The sequence below is a fragment of the Mus musculus genome, chromosome 4, assembly GCF_000001635.26.
Source record: "Mus musculus strain C57BL/6J chromosome 4, GRCm38.p6 C57BL/6J".
NCBI lineage: Eukaryota > Metazoa > Chordata > Mammalia > Rodentia > Muridae > Mus > Mus musculus.
The window spans coordinates 20,205,715-20,231,142 of NC_000070.6; the positions used below are offsets into that span (position 1 = coordinate 20,205,715).

General features: G+C 39.4%; 1 protein-coding gene and 1 pseudogene across 4 annotated transcripts in view; one reads left to right on the forward strand and one right to left on the reverse strand.

Moving 5' to 3' along the window:
* Nkain3 (Na+/K+ transporting ATPase interacting 3) overlaps positions 1-25,428 on the reverse strand; it is a 669,681-nt gene that overhangs the window by 94,686 nt on the left and 549,567 nt on the right. The window lies entirely within an intron of this gene.
* On the forward strand, positions 23,091-23,234 carry Gm52761 (annotated as a pseudogene).

The following is a 25,428-nucleotide window of genomic DNA, read 5'->3' on the forward strand; positions in this document are numbered from 1 at the left end:
GTTGTTTTGATTTGCATTTCTCTGATGATTAGATGTCCCTCAACAGAGGAATGGATACAGAAAATGTGGTATATTTACACAATGGAGTACTACTCAGCAATTAAAAACAATGAATTCATGAAATTCTTAGGCAAATGGATGCATCTGGAGGATATCATCCTGAGTGAGGTAACCCAATCACAAAATAACTCACATGATATGCACTAACTGGTAAGTGGATATTAGCCCAGAAACTTAGAATATCCAAGTTACAATTTGCAAAACACATGAAACTCAAGAAGAAGGAAGACCAAATTGTGGATACTTCGTTCCTTCTTAAAATGGGGAACAAAATATCCATGCAAGGAGTTACAGAGACAAAGTTCGGAGCTAAGACAGAAGGAAAGCCCATCCGGAGACTGCCCTACCCAGGGATCCATCCCATATACAACCACCAAACCCAGACACTATTGGATATGCCAGAACTCTGACATAGCTCTCTCTTGTGAGTCTATACCAATGCCTAGCAAATACAGAAGTGAATGCTCACAGTCAGCTATTGGATGGAACACAGTGCCTCTAATGAAGGAGCTAGAGAAAGTACCCAAGGAGCTGAAGGGGTCTACAACTGTATAGGAGGAACAATGATATGAACTAACCAGTATCCCCCAGAGCTGTGTCTCTAGTTGCATATGTAGCAGAGGATGGCCTAGTTGGCCATCAGTGGGAGGAGAGGCCCTTGGTATTGTGAAGATCATATGCCCCAGTACAGGGGGATGCCAAGGCCAGGAAGCAGGAGTGGGTGGGTTGGGGAGCAGGGCAGAGGGACGGTATAGGGGATTTTGGGGATAGCATTTGAAGTGTAAATGAAGAAAATATCTAATAAAAAATTCTTAAAAAAAAGCACAACTTGTTCTGGAGTTAAAAATATATAGAAACTCGTTCTAGTCCTGTGGCCCACAAACCTTCCTTGTTCACCAGCCATCTCTCCTGATCAGCTTCTATCATTTTCCTATCCTTTCTCCATTCCATAAGGCTAGTTCTATACAGTGGCTCATGTCTGAAAGGTACTATTACTATAACAAAACACTGTGACCAAAGAAACTTGGGGAGGAGAGACTTAATTCAGCTTATAATTCCACAGCACATTTAAACATCAAAGGAAGTCAGGACAGGAACTTAAGGACCTAGAAGCAGGAGCTGATGCAGATGCCATAGAGTTCTGCTTACTTTTTTGCTCCCCCATTGCTTGCTCAGGCTGCTTTCCTATAGAACTCAAGACCACCAGCCCAGGGATGGTCCCACCAATGAGGGAAACAATTGAAAATTGGGACCTCATGAAACATAAGAGCTAAAGAATAGCTTAGGAAACATTCAAGCTAAGAAGAATTTCATAGAATGGGAGAGGATCTTTGCAAACTGAACACCTGACCATGAATTAATACCCAGAATATTACAAAGAACTCAAAGAAAACCGTTAAGTGAACAGAATGATGTACCTAAAAAATGGGTTAGGAATCTAAGCAGAGAGTTCTCATAGCAGAAATAAAAATGGCTGAGAAATACCTTGAAAAGTGTTTATCCACAGGATTCCCCACGGGATCCTAAGACCTCTGGTGAGTGGAACACAGCGCCGGCCCCAATCCAATCACGCGGAACCTGAGACTGCGGTACATAGGGAAGCAGACTGCCCGGGCCTGACCCGGGACAAAAGCCCCTTCCGCTCCACTCGAGCCCCAGGCTTCCTGGCCAGCAGAGTCGCCTGACACCCGCAAGGGCCCACACAGGATTCCCCACGGGATCCTAAGACCTCTTGTGAGTGGAACACAACTTCTGCCAGGAGTCCGGTTCGAACACCAGATATCTGGGTACCCTCCCTGCAAGAAGAGAGCTTTCCTGCAGAGAATACTCTACCCACTGAAATCAAGGAGAGTGCTACCCTCCCAGGTCTGCTTATAGAGGCTAACAGAGTCACCTGAAGTAGAAGCTCTTAACAGAGACAACTATAACAGCTAGCTTCAGAGATTACCAGATGGCGAAAGGCAAACATAAGAATCCTACTAACAGAAATCAAGACCACTCACCATCATCAGAACGCAGCACTCCCACCCCACCTAGTCCTGGGCACCCCAACACAACCGAAAATCTAGACCCAGATTTAAAAACATTTCTCATGATGATGATAGAGGACATCAAGAAGGACTTTCATAAGTCACTTAAAGAATTACAGGAGAGCACTGCTAAAGAGTTACAGGCCCTTAAAGAAAAGCAGGAAAACACAGCCAAACAGGTAGAAATCATTAAAGAAAAACAGGAAAACACATCCAAACAGGTAATGGAAATGAACAAAACCATACTAGAACTAAAAAGGGAAGTAGACACAGTAAAGAAAACCCAAAGCGAGGCAACGCTGGAGATAGAAACCCTAGGAAAGAGATCTGGAACCATAGATGCGAGCATCAGCAACAGAATACAAGAAATGGAAGAGAGAATCTCAGGTGCAGAAGATTCCATAGAGAACATCGACACAACAGTCAAAGAAAATACAAAATGCAAAAGGATCCTAACTCAAAACATCCAGGAAATCCAGGACACAATGAGAAGACCAAACCTACGGATAATAGGAATTGATGAGAATGAAGATTTTCAACTTAAAGGGCCAGCTAATATCTTCAACAAAATAATTGAAGAAAACTTCCCAAACATAAAAAAAGAGATGCCCATGATCATACAAGAAGCCTACAGAACTCCAAATAGACTGGACCAGAAAAGAAATTCCTCCCGACACATAATAATCAGAACAACAAATGCACTAAATAAAGATAGAATATTAAAAGCAGTAAGGGAGAAAGGTCAAGTAACATATAAAGGAAGGCCTATCAGAATTACACCAGACTTTTCACCAGAGACTATGAAAGCCAGAGAGCCTGGACAGATGTTATACAGACACTAAGAGAACACAAATGCCAGCCCAGGCTACTATACCCGGCCAAACTTTCAATTACCATAGATGGAGAAACCAAAGTATTCCACGACAAAAACAAATTCACACAATATCTTTCCACGAATCCAGCCCTTCAAAGGATAATAACAGAAAAGAAGCAATACAAGGACGGAAATCACGCCCTAGAACAAACAAGAAAGTAATCCCTCAACAAACCAAAAAGAAGACAGCCACAAGAACAGAATGCCAACTCTAACAACAAAAATAAAAGGAAGCAACAATTACTTTTCCTTAATATCTCTTAATATCAATGGACTCAATTCCCCAATAAAAAGACATAGACTAACAGACTGGCTACACAAACAGGACCCAACATTCTGCTGCTTACAGGAAACCCATCTCAGGGAAAAAGACAGACACTACCTCAGAGTGAAAGGCTGGAAAACAATTTTCCAAGCAAATGGTCTGAAGAAACAAGCTGGAGTAGCCATTCTAATATCGGATAAAATCGAATTCCAACCCAAAGTTATCAAAAAAGACAAGGAGGGACACTTCATACTCATCAAAGGTAAAATCCTCCAAGAGGAACTCTCAATTCTGAATATCTACGCTCCAAATGCAAGGGAAGCCACATTCATTAAAGACATTTTAGTAAAGCTCAAAGCACACATGGCAAATCACACAATAATAGTGGGAGACTTCAACACACCACTTTCATCAAGGGACAGATCGTGGAAACAGAAACTAAACAGGGACACAGTGAAACTAACAGAAGTTATGAAACAAATGGACCTAACAGATATCTACAGAACATTTTATCCTAAAACAAAAGGATATACCTTCTTCTCAGCACCTCACAGGACCTTCTCCAAAATTGACCATATAATTGGTCACAAAACAGGCCTCAACAGATACAAAAATATTGAAATTGTCCCATGTATCCTATCAGACCACCATGGCCTAAGACTGATCTTCAATAACAACATAAATAATGGAAAGCCAACATTCACGTGGAAACTGAACAACACTCTTCTCAATGATACCTTGGTCAAGGAAGGAATAAAGAAAGAAATTAAAGACTTTTTAGAGTTTAATGAAAATGAAGCCACAACGTGCCCAAACCTTTGGGACACAATGAAAGCATTTCTAAGAGGGAAACTCATAGCTCTGAGTGCCTCCAAGAAGTAACGGGAGAGAGCACATACTAGCAGCTTGACAACACATCTAAAAGCTCTAGAAAAAAAGGAAGCAAATTCACCCAAGAGGAGTAGACGGCAGGAAATAATCAAACTCAGGGGTGAAATCAACCAAGTGGAAACAAGAAGAACTATTCAAAGAATTAACCAAACGAGGAGTTGGTTCTTTGAGAAAATCAACAAGATAGATAAACCCTTAGCTAGACTTACTAAAGGGCACAGGGACAAAATTCTAATTAACAAAATCAGAAATGAAAAGGGAGACATAACAACAGAGCCTGAAGAAATCCAAAACACCATCAGATCCTTCTACAAAAGGTTATACTCAACAAAACTGGAAAACCTGGACGAAATGGACAAATTTCTGGACAGATACCAGGTACCAAAGTTGAGTCAGGATCAAGTTGACCATCTAAACAGTCCCATATCACCTAAAGAAATAGAAGCAGTTATTAATAGTCTCCCAGCCAAAAAAGGCCCAGGACCAGACGGGTTTAGTGCAGAGTTCTATCAGACCTTCAAAGAAGATCTAATTCCAATTCTGCACAAACTATTTCACAAAATAGAAGTAGAAGGTACTCTACCCAACTCATTTTATGAAGCCACTATTACTCTGATACCTAAACCATAGAAAGATTCAACAAAGATAGAGAACTTCAGACCAATTTCTCTTATGAATATCGATGCAAAAATCCTCAATAAAATTCTTGCTAACCGAATCCAAGAACATATTAAAGCAATCATCCATCCTGACCAAGTAGGTTTTATTCCAGGAATGCAGGGATGGTTTAATATACGAAAATCCATCAATGTAATCCATTATATAAACAAACTCAAAGACAAAATCCACATGATCATCTCGTTAGATGCAGAAAAAGCATTTGACAAGATTCAACACCCATTCGTGATAAAAGTTTTGGAAAGATCAGGAATTCAAGGCTCATACCTAAACATGATAAAAGCAATCTACAGCAAACCAGTAGCCAACATCAAAGTAAATGGAGAGAAGCTGGAAGCAATCCCACTAAAATCAGGGACTAGACAAGGCTGCCCACTTTCTCCCTACCTTTTCAACATAGTACTTGAAGTATTAGCCAGAGCAATTCGACAACAAAAGGAGATCAAGGGGATACAAATTGGAAAAGAGGAAGTCAAAATATCACTTTTTGCAGATGATAAGATAGTATATATAAGTGACCCTAAAAATTCTACCAGAGAACTCCTAAACCTGATAAGCAGCTTCGCTGAAGTAGATGGATATAAAATAAACTCAAACAAGTCAATGGCCTTTCTCTATACAAAGAATAAACAGGCTGAGAAAGAAATTAGGGAAACAACACCCTTCTCAATAGTCACAAATAGTATAAAATATCTTGGTGTAACTCTAACTAAGGAGGTGAAAGATCTTTATGATAAAAACTTCAAATCTCTGAAGAAAGAAATTAAAGAAGATCTCAGAAGATGGAAAGATCTCCCATGCTCATGGATTGGCAGGATCAACATTGTAAAAATGGCTATCTTGCCAAAAGCAATCTACAGATTCAATGCAATCCCCATCAAAATTCCAACTCAATTCTTCAACGAATTAGAAGGAGAAATTTGCAAATTCATCTGGAATAACAAAAAACCTAGGATAGCAAAAAGTCTTCTCAAGGATAAAAGAACCTCTGGTGGAATCACCATGCCTGACCTAAAGCTTTACTACAGAGCAATTGTGGTAAAAACTGCATGGTACTGGTATAGAGACAGACAAGTAGACCAATGGAATAGAATTGAAGACCCAGAAATGAACCCACACACCTATGGTCACTTGATCTTCGACAAGGGAGCTAAAACCATCCAGTGGAAGAAAGACAGCATTTTCAACAATTGGTGCTGGCACAACTGGTTGTTATCGTGTAGAAGAATGCGAATCGATCCATACTTATCTCCTTGTACTAAGGTCAAATCTAAGTGGATCAAGGAACTTCACATAAAACCAGAGACACTGAAACTTATAGAGGAGAAAGTGGGGAAAAGCCTTGAAGATATGGGCACAGGGGAGAAATTCCTGAACAGAACAGCAATGGCATGTGCTGTAAGATCGAGAATTGACAAATGGGACCTCATGAAACTCCAAAGTTTCTGCAAGGCAAAAGACACCGTCAATAAGACAAAAAGACCACCAACAGATTGGGAAAGGATCTTTACCTATCCTAAATCAGATAGGGGGCTAATATCCAACTTATATAAAGAACTCAATAAGGTGAACTTCAGAAAATCGAACAACCCCATTAAAAAATGGGGCTCAGAACTGAACAAAGAATTCTCACCTGAGGAATACCGAATGGCAGAGAAGCACCTGAAAAAATGTTCAACATCCTTAATCATCAGGGAAATGCAAATCAAAACAACCCTGAGATCCCACCTCACACCAGTCAGAATGGCTAAGATCAAAAATTCAGGTGACAGCAGATGCTGGCGTGGATGTGGAGAAAGAGGAACACTCCTCCATTGTTGGTGGGATTGCAGGCTTGTACAACCACTCTGGAAATCAGTCTGGTGGTTCCTCAGAAAATTGGACATAGTACTACCGGAGGATCCAGCAATACCTCTCCTGGGCATTTATCCAGAAGATGCCCCAACTGGTAAGAAGGACTCATGCTCCACTATGTTCATAGCAGCCTTATTTATAATAGCCAGAAGCTGGAAAGAACCCAGATGTCCCTCAACAGAGGAATGGATACAGAAAATGTGGTACATCTACACAATGGAGTACTACTCAGCTATTAAAAAGAATGAATTTATGAAATTCCTAGCCAAATGGATGGACCTGGAGGGCATCATCCTGAGTGAGGTAACACATTCACAAAGGAACTCACACAATATGTACTCACTGATAAGTGGATATTAGCCCCAAACCTAGGATTCCCAAGATATAAGGTACAATTTGCTAAACACATGAAACTCAAGAAGAATGAAGACGGAAGTGTGGACACTATGCCCCTCCTTAGAATTGGGAACAAAACTCCCATGGAAGGAGTTACAGAGACAAAGTTTGGAGCTGAGATGAAAGGATGGACCATGTAGAACTGCCATATCCAGGGATCCACCCCATAATCAGCATCCAAACGCTGACACCATTGCATACCCTAGCAAGATTTTATTGAAAGGACCCAGATGTAGCTATCTCTTGTGAGACTATGCCGGGGCCTAGCAAACACAGAAGCAGATGCTCACAGTCAGCTAATGGATGGATCACAGGGCTCCCAATGGAGGAGCTAGAGAAAGAACCCAAGGAGCTAAAGGGATCTGCAACCCTATAGGTGGACCAACATTATGAACTAACCAGTACCCCGGAGCTCTTGACTCTAGCTGCATATGTATCAAAAGATGGCCTAGTCGGCCATCACTGGAAAGAGAGGCCCATTGGACATGCAAAGTTTGTATGCCCCAGTACAGGGGAACACCAGGGCCAAAAAGGGGGAGTGGGTGGGTAGGGGAGTGGGGGTGGGTGGGTATGGGGGACTTTTGGTATAGCATTGGAAATGTAAATGAGCTAAATACCTAATAAAAAATGGAAAAAATTATTAAAATGAAAAAAAAAAGAAAAGTGTTTATCATCCTTTACAACTAAGGGACTGCAAATTCAAACAAATTTGTGATTTTATTTCATCCTAGAAAGAATTGCTGAGAACAACACAACACCAACACCAAATACTTGTGATGTTGTGGGGAAGCAGATCCCTTATGTACCATTGATAAGAGTGCAAGTTGGTGCAGTCACTCTGGAAATCCTCAAGAAACTGGATTAAATCTGCCATGTGACCAGCTATGTCATTTCTTGTCATATGTCCGAAGAACTTTTTTACTCCATAGGCACTTGCTTAGCCATGTTCATTGCTGCTCTATTCACAATAGCTTGGGGATAAAAAGAAATGAAATGCTCTTTAGCCAAAGAAAGGGTAATGAAAATGTGGTACATATTATACAAAATGGGATCATATTCAGCTGTTAAGAAAAATGAAAAAATTAGAAGGCAAATGGATGAATGTAGAAAAATTATACTAAGCGAGGTATCCTAGAGTCAGAGAGACAAACACTATATGCTCTCTCTTATCTGTGGTTCCTAGCTCTAAATCCTCAGATGTGAATATACAGTATTGAGTAACCACAAAAACCATTACTGTATAATGTGACCACAAAGTGTGTGTGTGTGTGTGTGTGCGCGCGTGCGCTTAAGAGGAGGATAGCAGAATACAGGTGCTATGCAGTAGGAAGTGGAATCATAGTTGGTATGGTATGAGGAGGAGTGAGAGAAGTCAACACATAAGAAAGAGGGATGGGGCAAATCATACCAATGTTACTTGATACAGTCATAAGAAATTACATTATTTATATTTACCAAAATTATATATATGTACAGGTGTGTGTGTGCATGTGTGTGTCCATGTGTGTGTGTGTATTTTTAATACATGGAAATTATGTCACTTGGGCTGATAATGCTCACCATAAGAATCATAAACGAACAAGAACCTCAGTGTCCCAAATGAAACATCCTTTTGAATGTTTGTTCAGGGTAGTCCAAGTGACTCCCTAAACAATACAGATTATCAGTTGGCTGCATAACAGAGGTTGAAGTACAGCTCTTACTGCTGAAGATATTTCCCACTTTGTTCACCAAATTCATATGTCTCACGCTGTGTCTAATATGCAAGCTTCTTTTCTGTAGTCTACCTTCTATTGTGCCAGAAAATAATGTACAATCTTACAGTGAAGCAAGCAATTAGTAGTCCTACCCAGCTGTAGTATCTATGAGCCACTGCAATGGCCACAAAGGTGCAACAAGTAGCACTTTCACGTTGGTGGCATCTAATGGCTGTGTAATTGGAATTAGGGCCCACGCAACAAGAGTGAAATTATACTTAGTTCTAGAAACCTACACAAATTGCCAGGGTTATGGACCTTAGAAGAGAATCTACTACTGCCACTTTGCTAGACTAGCATTATACATGACTTCATTCTAAATATAATTCTTATACACACAGGTGAGCATAGCTGTCACCCTTTATTAGAGAAACATCCTTTTACAGCAAATGGAAACAATCACTGAAAACACAACTAGATAAAATGCAGAGATTAAAAAACTGTGAACATTCTAGTCCCACTAGATAGATCTACATCGTATCTCCTGCATCTATGTCCCAGGGAACACCAGAGGAGAGGAAGCAGAATAATTAAGAGCCAGAATACAAGGATGTCAGCTGTGAAACATCTCTCCTAGAAGTGGCTGCATCTGTAAGTCTGGAACAATGGCATTATCAGTGGGCATTCTAACATGGAAGAGGCAAATTTCCATCCACAGGCAAAGAACTGCAGGCATCTAGTGACTGCTGGGAGAAGGAGAGTTAGCCTCTCCCAGGGATGAGCCCACTTACTGGTTCTCCAGCAGAAAGTGATCAGCTCTGAGACCACATACTCACAAACATCAAAAACGGGCTAAGCAGGGTGTAGTCATATATCTGTGCACACTTATATGTGTATATGCACATCACAATGTTAATCAAGCATAATAGGCTATCAGTTTGAAAATGAGGGTCATGGGAGTGGCTGAGGAAAGAGAAGCAGTAAAGTGATGTAAAAAGAATTTAAAAAGCAATTTAAAAGAAAAAGAAAATTCAAAAGTGCTGAAAATGTAGTTCAGCTTATAGAACATTTGTCTAGTATCCATGATACTGAGACCGTAGGCTTGTTATTTATTTCCAGTACCAGCTAAATCAAATGTAGCTCATATTTACAATCCTACAACTTGGGAAGTAGGGGCAGAAGGATCAGGAGTTGATGGTGTTCCTAACTATACTGTGAGATCCTGGACAGCCTGGACTACTAAGACGATGTCTCACAAAAAATAAAAAATTATATAATATAGTATAATGTATAAATACACAAGTGTATAAGTGCATCATTACTTAATATGTATATGAAAATTACTGGATTAGGGAAACATAGGTCAGATCTAGTTATATGTGTGCTTTTAATACATGATTGTTCTATTGAAATGAACCGGACCTCAAGTTTCAAAAATCTTGCCAAGGCAAAGTGAAATTCATAATTTTTGAAATAGGTAGCAAGCTGGTATTGTGACTGGTGCTAAAATACAGAACTTAATTGCTACCCAACCACAAAATTATGCAGCAGTCCAACACAATTATAGTCGGATAAGTCGGAGAGGCCTGTAATATTCAAATTGGCTACAAACCCTCCAAGATAGGGGCTTTTTTTTAATGTGTGTATGTGATTCTTACCAGTGTGTGTCCTCAGGACTCTTTGTTTGGTGTAAATTGTGGCTCCCTGTTATAATGCTACCAGCCTGGGGCCAATGGGAGGGCATTGATTTTGGATAATAACTTTATGCAACATCTGGTGCTAGTTGCACATTCAAGTATCATTACTTCTCTTCTTGGAGGACAGCATGGGCCCTTCTGTGAATTCTTTTCATTAAATTCTCCACAGGAGGCCAACACTGTCTCATCAAGAATACATGTATCCAGCCGATGATTGCTCAGGTCGAGGGGTAGAGACAGGTACAGTTTTGTTTAAAAGCTCCAATAGCTTTTAGTTCTGGGCTTTCTGTTTGAAACAACACATTTTGCTTTGCTTGCTTTTGTACAGCTGAGTGTGTCCCTTCTTGAGATTAGCTGTCAGAATGATGCTGAAATCTTGCCTACTGATGACTTCTAGTGATGCAGGATTCTATCTCTGTAATGAAACACTGTGACTAAAAGCAAGTTGGGGAGGGGGTGGTCTATTTGGCTTACACTTTCATATCCTCGTAGTCCGTCATTGAAGGAAGCCAGGGCAGAAATTCAAACAGGGAGAGGACATGGAGACAGGAGCGGATGCAGAGGACACAGAGGGTTACTGCTTACTGGCTTGCTCCTCATGGTTTTCTCAGCCTGCTTTCTTATAGAAGCCAATATCACCAGCCCAGTGGAGGTCCCATGCACAATGGACTGAGCCCTCAGTAATTATGAAAATGCCCCAGAGGCTTGCCTATAGCTCAAACTTATGGAAACATTTTCTCAATTGAGGTTCTAATATTCTTGTAACTATAGCTTGTGTCAAGTTGATATGAAAATGTCCATTACAAAGGCAGAGATAAACCCTCCAGAATCCTAAAGCTGTGTGGTACCACATAACACCCAGGAGTGGATATTTCTGTGATGTTCACAATCATTACTGGACCTAAAACTTGCTTTGGCATTGACTAGATGTTGTGCTTGTTTGTGGTATTGGGTTCATGTTAGTGCAATCCAGGTCAAGATGTTACTTGTTCTGGATGTGTATGATCTTGAAGCTTTCAGTAGGTGGATAGACTAAGCTGTTAAATAATGGCGAGTCTCTTTAAAAAAATGAGTTTTTATTTTACATGTGTGACTGTTTGCCCGAATGTACCACTTGTATTCAGTGCCCTCATTGGCTAGAAGGCATCATAACTTCCAGAACTGGATTGACAGTGAGTTTGGAACCACCATGTGGATGCTGAGCATTGAGCCTGAGTCTTCTGGAAGAGCAACCGGTGCTCTTAACCACCAAGCTCTTTTCTCCAGCGCCATATTGTAAATTCCAATAGAATGACGTTTTCAACCTACTTCCATGTTCCATGGTAGTCCTTGTGGCAGACTCTATCATCTCAAGTACCACATATTCCTGATGACCCTACAGTCCTGGACATTTTTATATACTCAGCTGTGTGGAAAGTTGTGATCAATCCATAGACAAGTCTGTCATGCCATGTGTGGAAAGGTGATTTGCTTTAACTAGCTTTAGCTTTTAGCACTAAGAACCATGCCTTTCTTTCTTCCCTGAAATGAGACCAGCCTGCTGGTACAGTTCTACCAAGCTTGTTTCCCCACAGAGGAAAGCTGATGTTAGTGGATTTACCTAGACTCATGTATCTGGTATATGGATTAGAGGTGGCTGACTCTTGAGTGTAAATTATGTGCAAGACAAAGAACATAACTTATACAACTGTTTCCAGTCACTACTTGCAACCTAATTCAGACATTAGGGTTCTGGCCATGGCACACTGGAAGAGAGGAAATCTTCTGTTGGCACCATGTCCCAGACTACTGACCTTATATATACAGGCAAGAAAATGTGAGCAAGTATTACTCTGACTATTCAAATATCACCAGGGGCTTAGAAATACCATGTTTAACAGAAAAAATATCAGAACAAGCTCTTTGCAGTGAATTAATCTCTCTTCACATCGTTAGGTAGGGACAGTCTCATACAATGGCTTTGGGACTTGTTTTTTTTCATGACCCATTATTGTAAATTATTTGTGTGTTTAAAATAGAAACAAAGGAGGGAAGGCAAGCTAGCACTGGCGAGTTCTGAAACTTTGTGTACACAATGTCATTAATCTTCTCAACAGACCCAAGGGGTGCATGGCATACTTTTCTATTACAGGGGAGAAAGGTAAAGCTTGTTTTGTGGACTTTGTCCAAGGTCACAAGGAAGGACAGGAATGAAATTCTATTAGGTTTGCCCACATGCTATTCTCACTCCTATGATACCTAGCATACTGCATGACTTGCTGAAAAGAAACCACTCCTGCCATAGCACATATTTTGCCTTTATGCTGTCTTTGTGTGTACATATATATTTGTGTGTTTAAATGTGCCTATAGGTATACTAGGCTGTGTGGGTATATGTGAATTTATGTGCGTGTGTGTTTGTGTGTGTGTGTCTAGAACAAAGGTCAAACACTGAAACAGAATGATCTAATATCTTCCTTGATTGCTCTCAACAGTAGTTTTTGAGACAAGGTCTTTCACTGAACTGAGAGCTTCCTGATTCAGCTTGATTGGCTGACAAGCAAGCTCATGGATCTGCTCGTCTCCACCTCCCCAGTGCTGGATGTGTAAGCACTTGCTATTATACTCTGCTTTCTTCTCACTTTAGGCTCTCAGGTTTGAGTGGCTCGTGTGTTAGGCACTTTACTGGCTGAGTGACCGCTCAGTGCCCATCCCCCAGCATTCTCAAATATACACATCATTATTTTTCCTGATCCCTACTTCATAGTCAACTATTGAGAACAAGCGAAAGAAACTTATTTTAAGTACTACTATTTCATTTTCAGACTCCATTTAATCATAGGGAGAAACTAAGCTCAAGGTCTCAGGCCTAGCGGTGTTGGGGACTGTCCTATAGCTGAACAGCTCCTGTTGTGAGCAGTTCTTCAGGCTTGACGTCTCAAGGACAACTTTTAAGGAGACAGTTGTTTGAGCCCAGTCATCTAAAGAACAATGTTTCCATCTTGCTGGTAGGGTCAAAGAAGTTTATACTTCCAGTCCTAGGAATGAACACATATCCCACTTCTCTAAATGTTTTCTTAACTGCCTGTTAACTGATAAAGAATATAGAAATTGCTGTTATCTAAAGCAAGGTGTATAAGTTATAAAACATAACTAATTGTCTGTGATGCCCCAATTAACTACACATAGTTGACCCGATCCTTTGTTCTCGTATCATTCTGAGCTCTGGACCTAAGTCCGGAGAAGAAATGAAGGACCTTGAATCCAGCTGTGCTGAGTATGGACCTGTCGCCAATGGGTACTCCCAGCTTAACCCATATCAAAATATGATTGGATAATACTGCAGCTCCTCCTCCAGTTGCTTTGTGTTCCTATCCTTTAAAAACATTGTCTGATTTCTCTTCCAGGACATGGCTCAGATTTGGAACTGGACTCCTCCATGAGCACTCAGAAAATAAAGCTTTCATTTTTAAGCTTCCATATCTGAAGTGAGTTTTCTCGGCTACCACCCCAACCACAACAAATGTTACAACAGAGTGATAAAGTACTTTTTGACCCAACTTATCCATTTATCTATGCTTAAAGGCTGCCAGTGGTAATAATTATGACATTTCTGAAGTCACTTCTCCTCCTTCCAACAAAGATACACAGTCCAGCTCCACATTTCAAAGTGAAAAAGCAAAATGGCAAGAAATCCCAAAGGCAAGAGTGATTCTTTCAGACAGAGCACCAAGGGAGCAGAGCTATTAAAATTCCCTTCTCCCTGCCTTTCTATTTACCAGCCTGTGCCCTCTTTATGTTATTGACATTAGCACCATAACAAACAAATATGTCCCAGCACTGCGTATGACACAGAAGCTATAGCTGTGGCTCTACTTACAGGAGATGGCCGATCATCTATTCCATACTACAAATGGAGTAGACGGGAAATGCCTCCCTAGGATTTGTGTATGAATCAGGGACAAGCAGATGAAAACAACTGAAGCTTTTGCATACTTAATTGATTTGGGGTAAGTGAAACTATCTCTCTTTTCATTTGAAGGAAAATTACAGCATAAAGTAACTGGGAAAAGAAAACATTTTTTAAGAAGGAACTGAGCTAGGCTAGTTTATAACCTAGCACATATAAGGCTCTGCAATTAAACTAGAGCTCAAAACAGAGAGAACAGAAGTTTCTCCCAGCAGAGCAAAAGGTAGCAAGGAAAGTATACATTCTTTATGTATTTGTCTTTTATCACAGGTCATGTTGAAGCTAGACACAGGTATTAAAACATCGCATGATGCTGGTTTTAAACATAAACCATCTTATCATTTATAAAAACAGGAAAGCTCAAGCACCGGTTGCACTTCTGCTTGATAAATCTCGCCCTTGCCATCACGTCATTGCCATCACGTCATTGCCATCACGTCATTGCCATCACGTCATTGCCATCACGTCATTGCCATCACGTCATTGCCATCACGTCATTGCCATCACGTCATTGCCATCACGTCATTGCCATCACGTCATTGCCATCACGTCATTGCCATCACGTCATTGATTTCTGAGAACATTCATTCCTCAGATCTCTTCTACTCTCTGCTTCTCCCTACACATTCACCTCTTCTGGGTGGAAAGTGCATGGCTTTCCCCTGCCCTTCACATGCCACCACTGTGCTCTTGATCTTTGTTCTTCAATCTTCCCTGGTAGCTGCAAGATCATGGATGGACTTTTAAAAACTCAAGTTCTGAGGAGGACGTTTCTGCCTTGCGGGTAACTGTCAAATCTGTGAAATTTGACATTCTGAATCTATCCTCTATTTTCTCATGTGATTGAAGGCCCCAACATGGAGCTAAGAATTAAAATAACTCAGGAACATTTTATTGAATAATAAAATAAAATACAGAAATAAGTGCTAATGATATATTCAGGAAAAAATATATTTACTCTGGCAACATAAGGGGGATTTAGGGCTGTCAGATTTGAACTAAATCTGTCTTGTCCATTTCTTTCATAACACATTATCCAATCCTTGCTTATAATGCCAGTCTACTTCTGTTCCCATCCTGTCTGCCAAGATATCGACTTAGTCAGAAGTCAAAGTCTTACTTTGAATGCCTAACCCTTCATTTTTCTCTGTTTTTATTTCACATCAACTGGCATAACTGGGATAAGACACAGTTAATGATAGAAATGCTACATCAGTCACTTAGATATCTTCCACCCGGATCTGATCCAATTTTCCTCCTTCATATTGGCTATTGTATCTACTCCCACCTGGGCCACTATTTCTACTTTATAGACTTCTTTCAGCTCCCAGGAGACAGTGGGAATCAGAGTATTAAAGGAGCTCTGGGATCCGATTTTGTTTTTTTGTCAAAGTTCTCATTTGGGAAAGCAAAAAGAAGGCGTGAAAGCAGGGAATTATATTTATATAAAGCAAGAGGTAAATTCTGTTAGATCCAATATTGCTTTATTTGTTGGTTAATGAGAGAGTCCATAGCTTTGTATGAAGTAGATACGTAAAACATATGACTAACATCGGACCAAGAGAACTGAACATACGAAGGCATGTTAAAAGCAACCTCAACTTGAACGTTTGTCTTTGTCTTAACATTAAAGGGTCCAGGACATGGTGAAATATCTTTAATTTCTACTTATATCCAAATAGGATATGGGCCTAGAAATGGTTTTCTTATGACTTATAATTATACATAATATAATTAGTAGGAAAATTTTGTTTGAACTTCTTTTAAGATGTGGAACATGAAGGCAGGTCACCCTGAAGGGCAGAGAAACTGGATGAAACTCCTCAAAAGTGTTTCCTTTCTGATGAGTGGTGCTATGACTCAGGAAGTGTGAGCCATTGCCAAGGCTCAGGGCTTCTGTCCTGTCATAATCCTGGTAGTGATCACCACCCACAAGACAGACAATGGGGTCATTGGGTACAATCACCAAATGAGACCAGCAACTTTGACTGAAAATTCTTTCTCACTTTTGTCTTTTGTTCTAAGGTTCTTTCTTTTTTCTTTTCCTTCCTTCCTCCCTCCTTCCCTCCCTCCCTCCCTCCCTCCCTCCCTCCCTCCCTCTCTCTCTCTCTCTCTCTCTCTCTCTCTCTCTCTCTTTCTCTCTTTCTTTCTTTCTTTCTTTCTTTCTTTCTTTCTTTCTTTCTTTCTTTCTTTCTACTAGACTTCAGTGAAATCACATTCAATTCTAATTCACCCTCATTTGTGTTTATTACTACTAATATAGCACAGATAAGGTGTTATCACTATGACCCAGCTATGAATTAAGTAAAAGAATTAAATTAAATAAAACATCTTGTGATTGCAGTGGAGTTAAAACAAAAAGTTTGAATTCAGTAAGAAAGCAAAAACAAACAAACAAAAACCATTTTTTTTTAAAAAAACTTGACTTTGGACTTTGCTGTAAGAACTAACATAAGATTGAAGTAGCAATAATAGCAGTTGATTTGACATTTTCTGACAGGAATATCCAATCCTCATCTTCAGGGACAGAGAGTGTTTTTTCAGTGGGCATGGGCACAGATGGCTAATGAGGAGTTGCTTTTCTTTGCAGATGCTCTCATTTTCTACTCAGTAAAATGTTTAATGACCTGGAGACTTCCTCGACTCTGCTGTCCATAAATCACAGGATCACCATGTTTAACAGCTCAAGGTAGAAATGCAAACAAATGGGGATGCATGAAAATCTTTATGGCCAAAGAGGTCCTCTTCTCTCAGACAGACAGATCTATGTATTTGGGGCCTTTCGGTTTATGGTTCAGATCATGTCCTGGCTGTACTTATTTGGCATGCAAATACTCTTTCATCAATAAAGCTGTCAAGACACATAGGCACAGGGGAAATTTTCCTGAATAGGACACTAAAATCGTTCTATAACAGTGGATCTGTGCCTGGACAGTCTAAGTCCCTATCATTAATAAGCCACTCTTCCAGCTTTCCCACTCCAGTGGTGCCATTTCTCTTGCACAACCAAGAGATGTTATAAATTGGTATAAACATCAGCAAAGAAGAGGATCAAGCTATGCTACAGTGCAGCGTATGCTCAGCAGGATTTTGTACAGCTGCTGCAGAGCTTTCACCTTCTAGGCAAGAAAACCAAGACACATGAAAAAGCAGTCTGCTTAATTATTGTAGCAAGTCATCAAAACCTAGTCACCTAATGAAACCTATGGTTGCAGGACCTCACGAAATCAGTCTTATATCAACTGGGAACATTATATATCTGAGTATATATGGGAGGCATGAAGAAGACCACTTTAATCTCAAAATCTCTGGCAAAAACAAAAGCACACAGCAAGCATGCATGTTACTGTCCCCCACTACTGTGATGATGGACTACGGTCCATAATGACTGATGTGATAGCTCAGTTTCAAATGCTCTCAGTGATGTCTCCAATAGGAACCTTTATAACTTTGCACCTTTCCTTTTGATAGGCTGAGCTAATAATGTAAACAATTCTTTATTGGTGTATAGCCATTGTCCATGGTGCTAGGTTTCAAAAACAGAGTTCCTTTCAAGAATATCATATATTTGATCATGTTTGCTGCCTCTCCCCATCCCTCTCTCTGACATCTCTCCTGATATTTTCCTTGATTCTTTTTGACAGCTTATACTTTTGGTCATACGTACACATAAATAGGTTTATATTCTATAAAATATATAGGTAGGAATCACATGATATAAAATGTGGTATTTGTCATTATGAGGTTGGCTTTTTTGCTTAATATGATGATTTCAGGTACAAGAATTTTCTAGCAAGTGGCTGTTTCATCCTCTTTATGGCACAAATTTTAACATAGCAATAGGAGCTGAAAATATTACTAATATAATGAGAGGGAAAGAGCCCAGGAGTGTCTGCCTTGTTTAGAACTAGGGCATTTACTTGTAGGATGTTTTGCATCCTAGAGGGTCAGTAAGCACTGGGACAGCAAAGAGGCATCTGATCTTCCCAGGCAGCCATCTCTTCTTTAACTCTCCATGGAAATATTCATATGCACACAAAATTGAGTGAAGATTTCTTTCTTCTTTCGTGATTTCTCTTATTTCCTTGATTATTCTCCATCACTTTTAAGATTTAAATAATTCAACTGCCCCTCAAAGGGAGACTCACATTGAGAAACTAAATTTTTCAAAAGTTCTTAGGAAGCCTGATGGATATAACTATGTAAATGACATATGCATTGTATTCCCTTTATGTAGTTAGCAATGGGAATATACCTCTCTGGGAATCTCTGCTTTTTATGATAAGCCAGTCACGGAAGGATGGTATGGTTTAGTCAAGATGTGTTCTAGAAATATAATCATCCATCCTCAGGAATGATAACAAAGTCCCAGATGCCAAGAAAGCAAGAAGATGGCAGGACCCAGCAGGGATGGGATTAGTTGAAATGTCCAAGAAAGGGGAGGGAGAACCTGTAGAGACCATATCCAAAGGTTATGCAAGGCCCCCAGTTGGGGGTGGGGCTACCCACTCATCTACAAATTTTTATCCCAGAATTGTTCCTAACTAAAAGAAATACAGGGACAAAGTATGGAGCACAGACTGAAGGAAAGGCCATCCAGAGACTGTCCCACATGGGGATCCATCCCATATACAAACACCAAGCTGAGACACTATTACAGATGCCAAGAAGTGCTTGCTGACAGGAGCCTGATATAGCTGTCTCCTGAGAGGCTCTGCCAGAACCTGACAAATACAGATGCAGATGCTCTCAGCCAACCATTGGACTGAACATAGGCACCCCAATGGAAGAGTTAGGGCAAGGACTGAAGAAGCTGAAGGGGTTTGCAGCCCCATAGGAAGAACATCTTGTGATCAACCAACCAGACGCCCCCTGACCCCGAGCTCGCAGGGACTAAATCACCAACCAAAGAGTACACATGGCGGAACCCATGGCTCCAGCTGCATATGTAGCAGAGGATTTCCTAATCTGGCCTTAATAGAGGCTCTTGATCTTGTGAAGGTTCAATGCCCCAGTGTAGGGGAATGCCAGGGCAGTGAGGTGGGAGTGAGTGGATAGATGGGTGGTGAGCATCCTTATAGAAGCAGGGGGAGGGGAGGTGGGGGAGGGGGTTTACAGAAGGGAAACCAGGAAATGGGGTAGCATTTGAAATATAAATAAATAAAATACCCAATAGAAAGACCATTTATATATAAAATATTATTTTATGTTCATTAAGATCAAGGTTACGGGAAGATGTATTTGGATATTAATATGTGATTGTGAAAGTTACATTCACAACATCCTGAACCTAGATTTTTCTCTAGACAGGAAATATTTAAATTAATCTGTGATTTGTTAGTTTGTAGTCCTCTTCTTAGTTTACACATATGACAAATACAAGATCATGATCATCTCTAATATATGTATATATTTATTTATAATTTTAAGAAGCACCACCATTTAAATGGCACCACTATTTAAGATGTAGATATATTATTTCTCTTTAATTTATAAAGGATATTTTCTAATATTGAAATTTATTTGACAAAGAAATGTGCAAATATTCTCCCTATATTTGACTATGTGTTATTATATATATATATATATATATATATATATATATATATATCACTGAAATCAAATAGCCGATCTGACTTTATGTTTTTAATTTGGCCAATAAAAGAGCACTGAGATTATGTAAAAATAACAAAGGTGGAACTGCTAAAAGAGAAAGATATACTTTCTAAGCCACTAGAAAAAGGAGAGAATAATATTGAAATGATATGATATAGAACAGCATCACTACAATATCAATCTGGTTATGGTAGGAATGTGGCAGTGCCTATGTTAGCAGGGAATAAAAGTATAGCAAATATGTCTATACTGTGTGCTGCTCAGGTGTGGAGTCAAATTACAACAATCCAAAATTCTTCCCTCTTTGTGCAAAGTTATCCAAGTTAATAAAAATCATTTCCCCGTATTAAAATTCCAAACAATCCTGGTAATTCTCAGAGTAATAATATCCTTTTCAGGCTCTTGTTGAAGGACTTTATACATGTCCACAGTTTTCTTGGATAATTAGAAACTGGATTTTCAAATGCTAATGAGTTTTCCTTTGTTCATGATCTCTGGCTACTGCATTCACATTAAAATACACAAGCAAGGCTGTTTCTAGCTTTGATACTCAATAATTGCACCTTACACATGCAAAGTACATCAACATACATGGTCAGTCACTCCTTGCCAACCAATGCTTTCATCTCTGTCATAAGGTTAAAATTTCTCCAGGTTGAGTCTACACAGATACTTGGAGGCCATATAACATTTACAGATCAACTATGACAATTAATGGATAATTTCAAATTATCCTATCTACACAATTTTAATTTGTTGTGTCTTTCATTACTAAGAGTCTACTAAATCAGCAATTTGCTAAGTGTCATAGCTGTCTTTCTCATTGAACACTTTGAATAATTTGGCAGTGTGGTCATGTGTGTGTGTTGTGAAAATTATTTGTTTAACTATTTCTACCCTATGCTCTTCTGAGAAGATTGTAGAAAATCATTAAAATTATCCTCATCTGATCATCAGTGCTCAGATGTATCCTGCACACAATAGAGACTGAAAACCACAAACTGAACAACTAAACAAATTTCCACTAAGTTTGAGCACATCCAGAAACCAAACCCACGCATCCAATAGCTTCCATGACTACATTTCTATAGGTACAGTGGCATGTAGGATTGTGATTAGGTAAGATAAATAGTCTTTGTATATTCATATTATTTAAGTATGTGGGACAATGTAAATTGTCTTAGAATCTTTTATTTTATGTTGATCTCAAATCATTCTGGGTTTTGAAAACTTGTGTGAAGTCATGGAAAGCAAAGAGTTACGTAATGCAAACCAAAATGTCACTGTCTGAATAGCAACACATTCTAGAACTATGACATAAGGCCATGAATGCTATATTCATTTGCAAAATAAAATCTCTTTAAGATAAGATTAAAGTTTTACTGGAATCCTAAAGCATCCCCCCAAAAAAGATTCAATAATTTGACTGACAGCAGTTGTAGGATTATCTCCTTTTGTCTTTGCATGGCTGAATATCCACTTACTAATTATCAGTTGTGACCATTATTAAATCATTTATTACTGATTTGAAAGGATTATAAAGTAGTGTTTTAATCCTAAATGGAGAGTGTTACTTTTGTAAGCTCATGACAAAGCATAGAATCAATTGAGGGTAAGCATTTTAAATAAGCCTTACGTTATGAAGTATGTGAAAAAAGAAGATAGCATTCATTAAAAATAAATACCAGTTCATTATCCACAATGTCATTTACAAGGTCCAAACACTGAAGACCTTGCTAGTGGTTTCATAGGAAAACAAATATTAGAGTCTTAAGGGAATTTAACCACAAAACAAAACAAAACAAAACAAAACAAAACAAAACAAAGCAAAACAAAACAAAACTGATTTTAGTTTTTACCAAAAGTGGACTTATCATTAATGACACTTACCAATTTTAATAATGAACATGTCCATCGAATTTTCATTCTCTAGGTAAGCGAGGTTAAAGTTTATTAAAAGGTTAAGGTGTTACTTTTCATATTAAAGTTAATCTTAACTCTATGAACATTCTAATGGTTAACTTAGTTCCTGTGTTGACTTCCAGTTCTGAGTTGTACAAATCGTGATGCTATTTTATACTAGGGTTGTATTTAATATGGAAATAACTTCATTTCCATAGACCTTGAGGTCAAGTCAGACAAATAGAAAGAGAGAGGGAGAGGGAGATGGTAAATTTTGATGGTGAATTTGCTTAGATTAGTAAATACCTATGAGGTTAGCAAAGTATACCTTTGGGAAAGTCTGGCAAGGCATTTCCAGGGACAGATTTAAAGCTTTCTAACCTTTTCAATAGAGTAGTCTTTAAATGACTCATAATATAATCACATTACTGAGAGGTATGGAACCCAGGAAAACCAAAGCTAGTGGCAAGAGGTGACTGGGAGCATATCCTTGGGTGTGTATGTTCTCATGAATTCCTGTATCCTTCTCTCTGATTCCTGTTTGCCAAAGAAGGATAAGACAGTCTCCAATACTCATGTTTGAAGCCATGATGTCCTTTCCCAAATAAATGGGCTAAGCAGCCACAGGTAACACTATCTGAAACTTTGAGTTAAAGGTGAACCCTTTTGGTGACATATCTGAAGTAGCCTATCATAGCAGTGAGATGGATAACAGGACAGAAGGATTTCAGGAAATTTAATAAGGTTAAATCCTTGTAGTATATAAAGACCTACATTGCTTGTTCACATTTACTTTAGTATTCAATTTTGTCACTAGTACTATTTACAGCCACCTTTAAATAACTATTATAACTCCCGTGGACTGCAAGCGGCTCATCAAATACAGGGGAATACTCTAGACTCATTAATTTCTAAGTGGGAAAGATAACTAAATATGAGTATTAAATTTTACTTGATAAATAGTCACATAAGATCAGTTAACTAATGAAACTGTGTCATATGACTTACTAAAACCACATTTATGTGAAATAAAAGACAAAGGCACTACTTATTTCTGAAGGCATAACTTGAAGATTTCTATGCTCTGAAATGAATCTTAGATTCTTTTGCTTTCTGCATTTTCATGACAACTTTCATCACCTTAAGTTTCAAATATATAATTACTATGGAAATCTGTTTTCATTGCTTCTCAGCCTTTTGGCTAAGATCAAGTATAGAAATCTGTTTTCTTTGAAGGATGCTTTTGCTTCTAGTAATTGGAACATGAGAACTATTCCTTGAGTTTCCTTTTGTCTTCCTTAATTTCAAAGTCAATCTGAAGCATACATGGCATTTCCTTACTCTTTCATTTTGGGATAGAAGGTAAGAAGTATACCATACAGGAGCCTACTTTATGCACAAATATTTCAGTATTTCTCACATAAAGAGACATGGTTGTGGTTTGGGATTTTTTGTTTGTTGGTTGGTTGGTTTTCAAGACTGAGTTTCTTTGAGTCATCTTGGGTATCATGGAACTCATTCTGTAGACCAGGCTGGCCTTGAATTCAGATGTCTGCCTGCCCAGCTTGCAATGATATTTTAACCTGTTACCTAGTCATTCTTATCATTGTTGTTGTTGGACCTTTTTTATTAGACATTTTCTTTACTCACATTACAAATGCTATCCCCAAAGCCCCCTACATCCTCCCCTTCACTGCTCCCCAACCCACCCACACCCACTTCCTGTCCCTGGCATTCTCCTGTATTGGGGCATATGATCTTCACAAGACCAAGGGCCTCTCCTCCCATTGATGGCCGACTAGGCCATCCTCTGCTACATATGCAACTAGAGACGCAGATCTGGGGTATACTAGTTTGTTCATATTGTTGTTTCTCCTATAGGGTTGCATAACCCTTTAGCTCCTTGGGTACTTTCTCTAGCTCATTCATTACGGGCCTTGTGTTCCATCTAATAGATGACTGTGAGCATCCACTTCTGTATTTGCCAGGCACTGGCATAGCCTAACAAGAGATAGCTATATAAGGGTCCTGTCAGCAAAATCCTTCTGGCATATACTATAGTGTCTGAGTTTGGTGGTTGGATATGGGATGGATCCCCGGGTGGGCAGTCTCTGGATGGTCCTTCCTTCAGTCTCAGCTCAAATCTTTGTCTCTGTAACTCGTTCGATGTGTATATTGTTCCCCATCCTAAGAAGAAGCGAAGTATCCACACTTTGGTCTTCTGTATTCTTTAGTTTCATGTGTTTTACTAATTGTATCTTGGGTATTCTAAGTTTCTGGGATAATATCCACTTATCAGTAAGTGCATATAATGTGCTCTTTTGTGATTGGGTTACTTCACTCAGGATGATATCCTCCAGATACATCCATTTGCCTAAGAATTTCATGAATTCATTGTTTTTCATTGCTGAGTAGTATTCTATTGTGTAAATGTATCACATTTTCTGTATCTATTTCCCTGCTGAAGGACATCTGGGTTCTTTCCAGCTTCTGGCTATTATAAATAGGGCTGCTATGAACACAGTGGAGCATGTATCCTTATTACAAGTTGGAACATCTTCTGGGTATGTGCCCAGGAGATGAATTACTGGATCTTCCAGTAGTACTATGTCCAGTTTTCTAAGGAACCACCAGACTGATTACCAGAGTGGTTATACCAGCTTGCAATCCCACCAGCAATGGAGGAGTGTTCCTCTTTCTCCACATCCTCGCCAGCATTTGCTGTCTCTTGAATTTTTGATCTTAGCCATTCTGATTGGTGTGAGGTGGAGTCTCAGGGTTGTTTTGATTTGCATTTCCCTGATGATTAAGGATGTTGAATATTTTTCCAGGTGCTTCTCAGCCATTTGGTATTCCTCAGCTGAGAATTCTTTGTTTAGCTTTGTACCTCATTTTTTTAAAAAATATTTTTATTACATATTTTCCTCAATTACATTTCCAATGCTATCCCAAAAGTCACCCATATCCTCCCCCCACTTCCCTACCCACCCATTCCCATTTTTTTGGCCCTGGCATTCCCCTGTACTGGGGCATATACAGTTTGCGTGTCCAATGGGCCTCTCTTTCCAGTGATGGCCGACTAGGCCATCTTTTGGTACATATGTAGCTAGAGTCAAGAGCTCCGGGGTACTGGTTAGTTCATAATGTTGTTCCACCTATAGGGTTGCAGATCCCTTTAGCTCCTTGGGTACTTTCTCTAGCTCCTCCATTGGGAGCCCTGTGATCCATCCAATAGCTGACTGTGAGCATCCACTTCTGTGTTTGCTAGGCCCCAGCATAGTCTCACAAGAGACAGCTACATCTGGGCCCTTTTGATAAAATCTTACTAGTGTATGCAATGGTGTCAGCGTTTGGAAGCTGATTATGGGGTGGATCCCTGGATATGGCAGTCTCTACATGGTCCATCCTTTCGTCTCAGCTACAAACTTTGTCTCTGTAACTCCTTCCATGGGTGTTTTGTTCCCAATTCTAAGGAGGGGCATAGTGTCCACACTTCAGTCTTCATTCTTCTTGAGTTTC